The following is a 6,226-nucleotide window of genomic DNA, read 5'->3' as shown; positions in this document are numbered from 1 at the left end:
ATTTGATAAATAATAAATAAAATTTGAATATCATGAAAAAAACAAATTAAGTAACATGATTTACTTTGCATCGATGCCGTGACAAAAGGTGGACACTCCCTTAATAAAATTTATACAAGAATATGGAGTTAAACTCGTCTTAATTATTAATTGTATGATCTGTTTAATTTGTTGTTTAATTGCTGGAGAGTAACTAATAATTAGTAGTATTTTATTAATTATTTTTTGAATTCATCTTAAAAAAAACATAAAAAAATAATACTCACAACCCACAAAAAATAATAAAAATATTTTTATATATATTTTTTATCTAATTATAGCTATTTTTTAAAAGTAAATCTAGAAAGTAATTAATATAATCATTAAACTTCTCCTCGTAACCGACCTTTCATGCCATCATTATATATCAATAAATAAAATATTCTAGAGAATTAATTAGGAAGGTGAGGAGAAACATTAATGCCAAAAAATGTCTTGATTTCGACTTAGCAACCCACGATGGAGAGGTCCTACTGGCCTCTTATATGAAAGAAAATATTTAAAAGATTTAAATGAGAAATATTTTAAAGAAATCCATTTGATTTTTGGTTGGATCATAATATTATATAATCAAGAAAAGTTAAAGGTTAAAAGAAAATTGAGATTTGATTATTTATTTTTCCCTGCAAGGCAGCGATTTTTTTTTCTAACAATTAATTTTTTTATGTTTTGAATTATTTTAATGTACTAATTTTAAAAATAATTTTTTAAAAATAAAAAATATATATTTTATAATAAAAAAATATTTTAAAAAATAACTACCGCTATACTTCCAAATAATCCCTAATAAAAAAAATTATCTTGGTTACATTTAAAAGACTTAATTTTATCTCAAACGTTACGTTTGCTTCTTGTCCTATATAAACTTTTCTTCTCTCCATTTTTTCAAACTAAAAAATCAGACAAGTTTTTATCTGGGATATTTATTAAATTAAATTAGTGAATCATATTTATAATATGAATCTTTTCGTGTTTAATAACACGATTATAATTAAATTCTTGTTTTATAATTTAAAATGCGAATCTCTTTTCAAATTTAATAGCAGGACTATAATTAAATATTTTGTTCTGTAATTATGCTTGTGCTATTAAATATGAAAAAAAAACAAATTCAAAACCTTATTTATTAAATAAATGATATGTAAAAATTTATGATATTTTAAAACGTTCCATGTAATTATTTCTCGAAAGCTCCAACCAGCTTTTCCTTCTAACTTTGGCTTTTATATATATATATATGTGTGTGTGTGTGTGTGTGTGTGTGTGTGTGTGTGTGTGTGTGTGTGTGTGTGTTATTTTATTAAAAAATTATATAAAATGTATAAAAAAATGATTTTCTAATATTAGAATTTATTATAGATAAAACTCACCTTTTGGCCGTATACGTCAACAAAACATTTTTATTAAGGCATAATAACATGCAACTGCAGCTATAATCCCAACCATCACTAAGAAAGTGTTTTTTTAACTATTATTTTTTTATATTAACATATTAAAAATATTTAAAAACATCAAAAAAAAATTAAAAAAAAATATACATTAAAAAAAATCATGATATAACTATAAAGATTAACAGGCTTCACATCTATTGCTACAACTATCATTACAATTACAGCTAACCATTAAATTAAACACACACTAAATTAATTGTTTATCAATGTTAATTAGTTCAAGTGGTTGAGCATTTGTTTTTCTTAAATAAGGTTTTGAGTTCGAGTTCTGAATAAAGTACACCATCATTGGAAGTGTTTTACTTCTTGGTTGGTTGTTCTGGCTCAACCAGATTAGTTGGGGTTCAACAGACTTCTACATACCGAGGTTTAGACAAAAAAAAAAAAACAACACTAAATTAACTGTCTTAATTATATATGTGGACAATAAAATGAAACATGTTTATAAAAAATAAAAAAATAAATTGCCTGGACAATCATAAAATTTACCTGAAAAAAAAAACTTGATTAAACCCTACAATTGAAATAGTGGAAACCAAGTCATATGATACTTAAAAAAAAATCCTACATTTACTTATTTTCTTTTCAGGTATCAAGTATGATCAGAGACGAACTTAGCCTATATGCCTTTCCTCCTCACTTTTTCAGTGGTGCATGCAAATCATCCACAGCGTAAAAATTATGTATTAATTTTATTTGCTTCCAAATCATCCACACTTCAAATATATGATTAGATTTTTATAGATATTAATTAACTTTTAAATTTGAACTCAAGACATTAATATAAAGTTTAATCACCCCATCTAAAGTTATAACATTATAAGTATTAAATATTAATAAAATTGTGGTCGCCCCTCTTTTGTGTGGTTGACTAAATTTCTTTGGTTTTTATATGATTTTTCTTTAATTCTTGTCTTTTTTTTTAACATTTATACATTTATTTTATCTTTTCAGTGATGGTAATTTTTTTTCAATTAACATGGATATCGAGGTCAGTTTACGCGCACTTTAACTAATTTCACGGGCTCTAAAATTAACGACCATATAAGTCTTTAGTGGCCATCATATTAGCAACCATATAGCTCGAACTTGAGACCACAGGAAGAGCAAACTTCTTAATCTCAAGTTCTTACGATTAAAACAGATGATTAACTTCGGTGAAAACTAAAATTATGTGAGTAGATATTTTTATAAACATGCATTGTTTTTTATAACCCATAGTTTTATTTTTGTTATGTTTATCTACACACAAAAACGTCAATGAAAGCAAATGACATCCATTACAAATATATAACACGTCAACTTCTTCTTCTTCAATTTCTATATGAGACGTAGAATTTGTGAGCCACTTGATTGGCTAATAACACAATTCTTTCTCTATTAAAAAAAAGTCTAAGCAAGCTAGATATATAAATAAACCTAAAGTCATAAGCAGGACCAATTTTAGAGATAAAGACTCTCCACCGTATATATAGAGTCACAAACTCTTGGCACATTTAAATTCTCAACTCATAGTACAGCTACGCCTAAATATGCACTCTACATATTCTTATTTTTATTTTCTATATATTATTTTTTTTCTTCACATTCAAATACTAATTTAAATATTGAAAAATTCTTATTTCAATATGGATTTATTTTTTCAAGAACTCTCACACACAAGCTCAACATAATTCACATGTCTTGGCTCAATTTCAGAAGCAAAACATAAAAGCCCAATTTTATTATAAAGTTTTTTTATTTTTTTGAAATCATCATTTTTCATGTCGGAAAATAAAACGCGTTGACAAATCAATTTCTTCCCATATTCTCTCCTTCAAAAGCTACTCGAAACTTCCTTTTACTATGAAACAAGAAGAAGAATCACCACCCCCCCAAAAAAAAAAAAAAAAATTTTGATCATTCTATTACACGATAAAATTATTAATTTAACTATGGAATAAAATAATATAATATATGTTATTTAAAAGTATTTTTAAATAAATATAATTATTTTAATTCCATTAAAAATAAAATCAACATAATTCGCTCACAATAGCTTTATTATTATCATTTACCATTAATTTTATTATAAATTTGAAGGTTACTTGTAGGTATTATTGTAATTTACTTATATTAAATATTATTTAAAAAATCTTGTCAGCCTGTGTGGACGGTCCTCATGCTGTTTGGATGGCATATGCGAGGATGTTCAATCACTAAACACTGTATTCTACAGCAACATTTAAAAGATCTTGGCGCCCCCGACATTATAAGATTGCATATGCCTCGAACATGTCTCGAGTTTGGTAACAACTAATGTTTCTTTTTCTCCTCCTTGAATTCAACGATGGCCACTTCGATTTCTTCTTCCTTTGTATTTGGTTCATGTCATTTTTTATTATTGTTTTTTTTTTATTTTGAATAAGTTATGAAATTACAAATGTTTTTCAATTTCATCCTCTTTTATTTTTTAATCTTTTAGGTTGGGTCCCCATTCTTTTGATTACTATTTTTTTTATTTTTAATAGGCTATAAAATTACATTTTTTTTTCAATTTCACCCCTTTTTATTTTTTTTTTATCTTTCAAATTTGGTCATCATTTTTTTGATTGTTAGTTTTTTTCTTTGGGATAATTTTTTAGGCTTCTTTTTTTGTACAATTTCATCTTCCTTAGGTTTTTTTTCCTATTAAATTTTATCCTTATTTTTTTTATTGCTATCTTTTTTTCTTTGTCAAGTTTTTAAATTGATATTTTTTTCATGGTTTCATCCTTAAAAATAAGTTGGTTGGGAATTAAATTTCTTGATTGAATCTGATTCAAGGATTTCACGGGTTACAGGTTTTAAATATTAGACCAGGTTGAAAAGGTTTGCCTAGGTTGTTTTTTTTTTTTTCAAAGCTAATGTTTTTTTTTTATCTTTTGTAGAGTTTTGCTTTATTGTTTTTTACAGTTTGCCTCCTATGAGATTAGTTTGAGATTTATGATCGAGATCACCGGTTTCAAAGGTTAATATGAGTTTTTTTTTTGTCTTTTATTTAAATTGATTTATTTCAATTTCATCACTCAACATTTAATTTATTTGAAATTGTTCTTTCTACCTTTTTTTCCTTTCCTTTCCATTGAGCTTTCTCAATCATATGTTCATGATTGTGAGTTAACCTGGATTGACTTAAATTTTTGTTCTATTGTTATAGGGTTAGTCTAAGTTCATGACCCAGGTTATTGGTTTCAAAGGTTGATGTTAATTGACTTTTTTGTTCTTTTTTTAAATTCATTTATTTCTTTCATCCCTTATTAGATTTATTAGAAATTTATTTTTACATTTTTTTTTCTATTAGGTTAGCTTTATCCTATACTTATAATTACAAGGTTAATGGGTTAACCCGAGTTTACCCCATATACTTTTTCCATTGTTTTTTAAAATTAAAATTTCTTTTTCATCCTTGCACATCAAGTTGTTTGATGATTGAGTTTCATAATTTTATTCAATTTGCTTTTAAATGTAATCACCCTGATGTTATGATTGAATTAAAGATTTTTCATCTTGATTCGAGTGGGCTTGAGTCGAATTATTTATCTTTTTTAATTATATTTTTTCTTAATTCTTGTCTTTCAATATTTTATTTGCTAGGGATTCAGCTTCATTTTTTTTGTGTGAAGTTATCATGTTCTCATTTGATTTATTAGAAATTGATCTTTGAATTTTTTTTCTTGCATTTATTTCTAAAATATTATCTCGATCTTATATCTATAGTTGTGGAGTTTGTGAGTTAACCCGATTTGAACTGAATTTTTTTTATTTTTTTGTTTTTTTTTAATACTGAGTTGTTTTATAATCCGGGTAGACTTAGAGTGATTTCTTTTTGCTTATTTTGTTGTAATTTTTTTTATAATTTATTTATTATTGTTGTTTTTTAATTATATTATTTTAACTACTAATTGAACCAATGACTCAGATATTATTATTTTTTACTTAGCAATCTTTTTTATAGTAAAATAATTTTTATCCAACCCGCGACTGAGGATAGAACACAAATCTAGTGTTCATATTATAATTATAATTATGTTTGGAGAAGAAAGGAGCATCAACTACCAAAAGAAAACAAAAAAAAAAAGTACCAAGACAAAACGAGGGACACATCCAAACAGAACCTTAACAAATTCCAATTTTGTAAAAATGTAAAATGCCTCCATCATCTGGGTCCCACCACCCCGCCACGTACACGGGCTGTCGCCATCTCAATTATCATCCCGCGTTAATCCTTTGCCGGTCTGTCTCCGTCACAATCACCATGTTTTATAACATTCAATGGCAATTCTAGTAAATAACATGAGCTCCATGCCCTCTTTAGATTAGCGGCCAACATTTCACTAAGACAGAAAGATCAAATGAAAAAGACATAATCACTTATCCAGTCCCTATATGTCATCAGAACTTACATTTTAGTACCTATACTTAATTTATTATTTTTCTTGTCCCTCGTTACTATTTAAAATTGATACCCAGTGACAATTTTTCTGAAAATAACACGGAATAACGTTAGACACATGCTGAGCTTCTTCTTTTTTTTCGGTGCATAGTTTTTTTTTTTAAATCACTTTAAAATATATAAAAATATTTTTTTTATTTGTGACACTAACTTATTAAAATAATAAAAAACATTAAAAAATTATCAATATAATATTTTTTTCAGGTAAAAAAAACTTTTAAAATACATTAAAAAAATAAAAATTACAGCACTTTCAAACATT

The sequence above is a fragment of the Populus nigra genome, chromosome 12 (genome assembly GCF_951802175.1).
Source record: "Populus nigra chromosome 12, ddPopNigr1.1, whole genome shotgun sequence".
Taxonomy (NCBI): domain Eukaryota; kingdom Viridiplantae; phylum Streptophyta; class Magnoliopsida; order Malpighiales; family Salicaceae; genus Populus; species Populus nigra.
Note: the sequence above shows the minus strand (reverse complement) of the source record.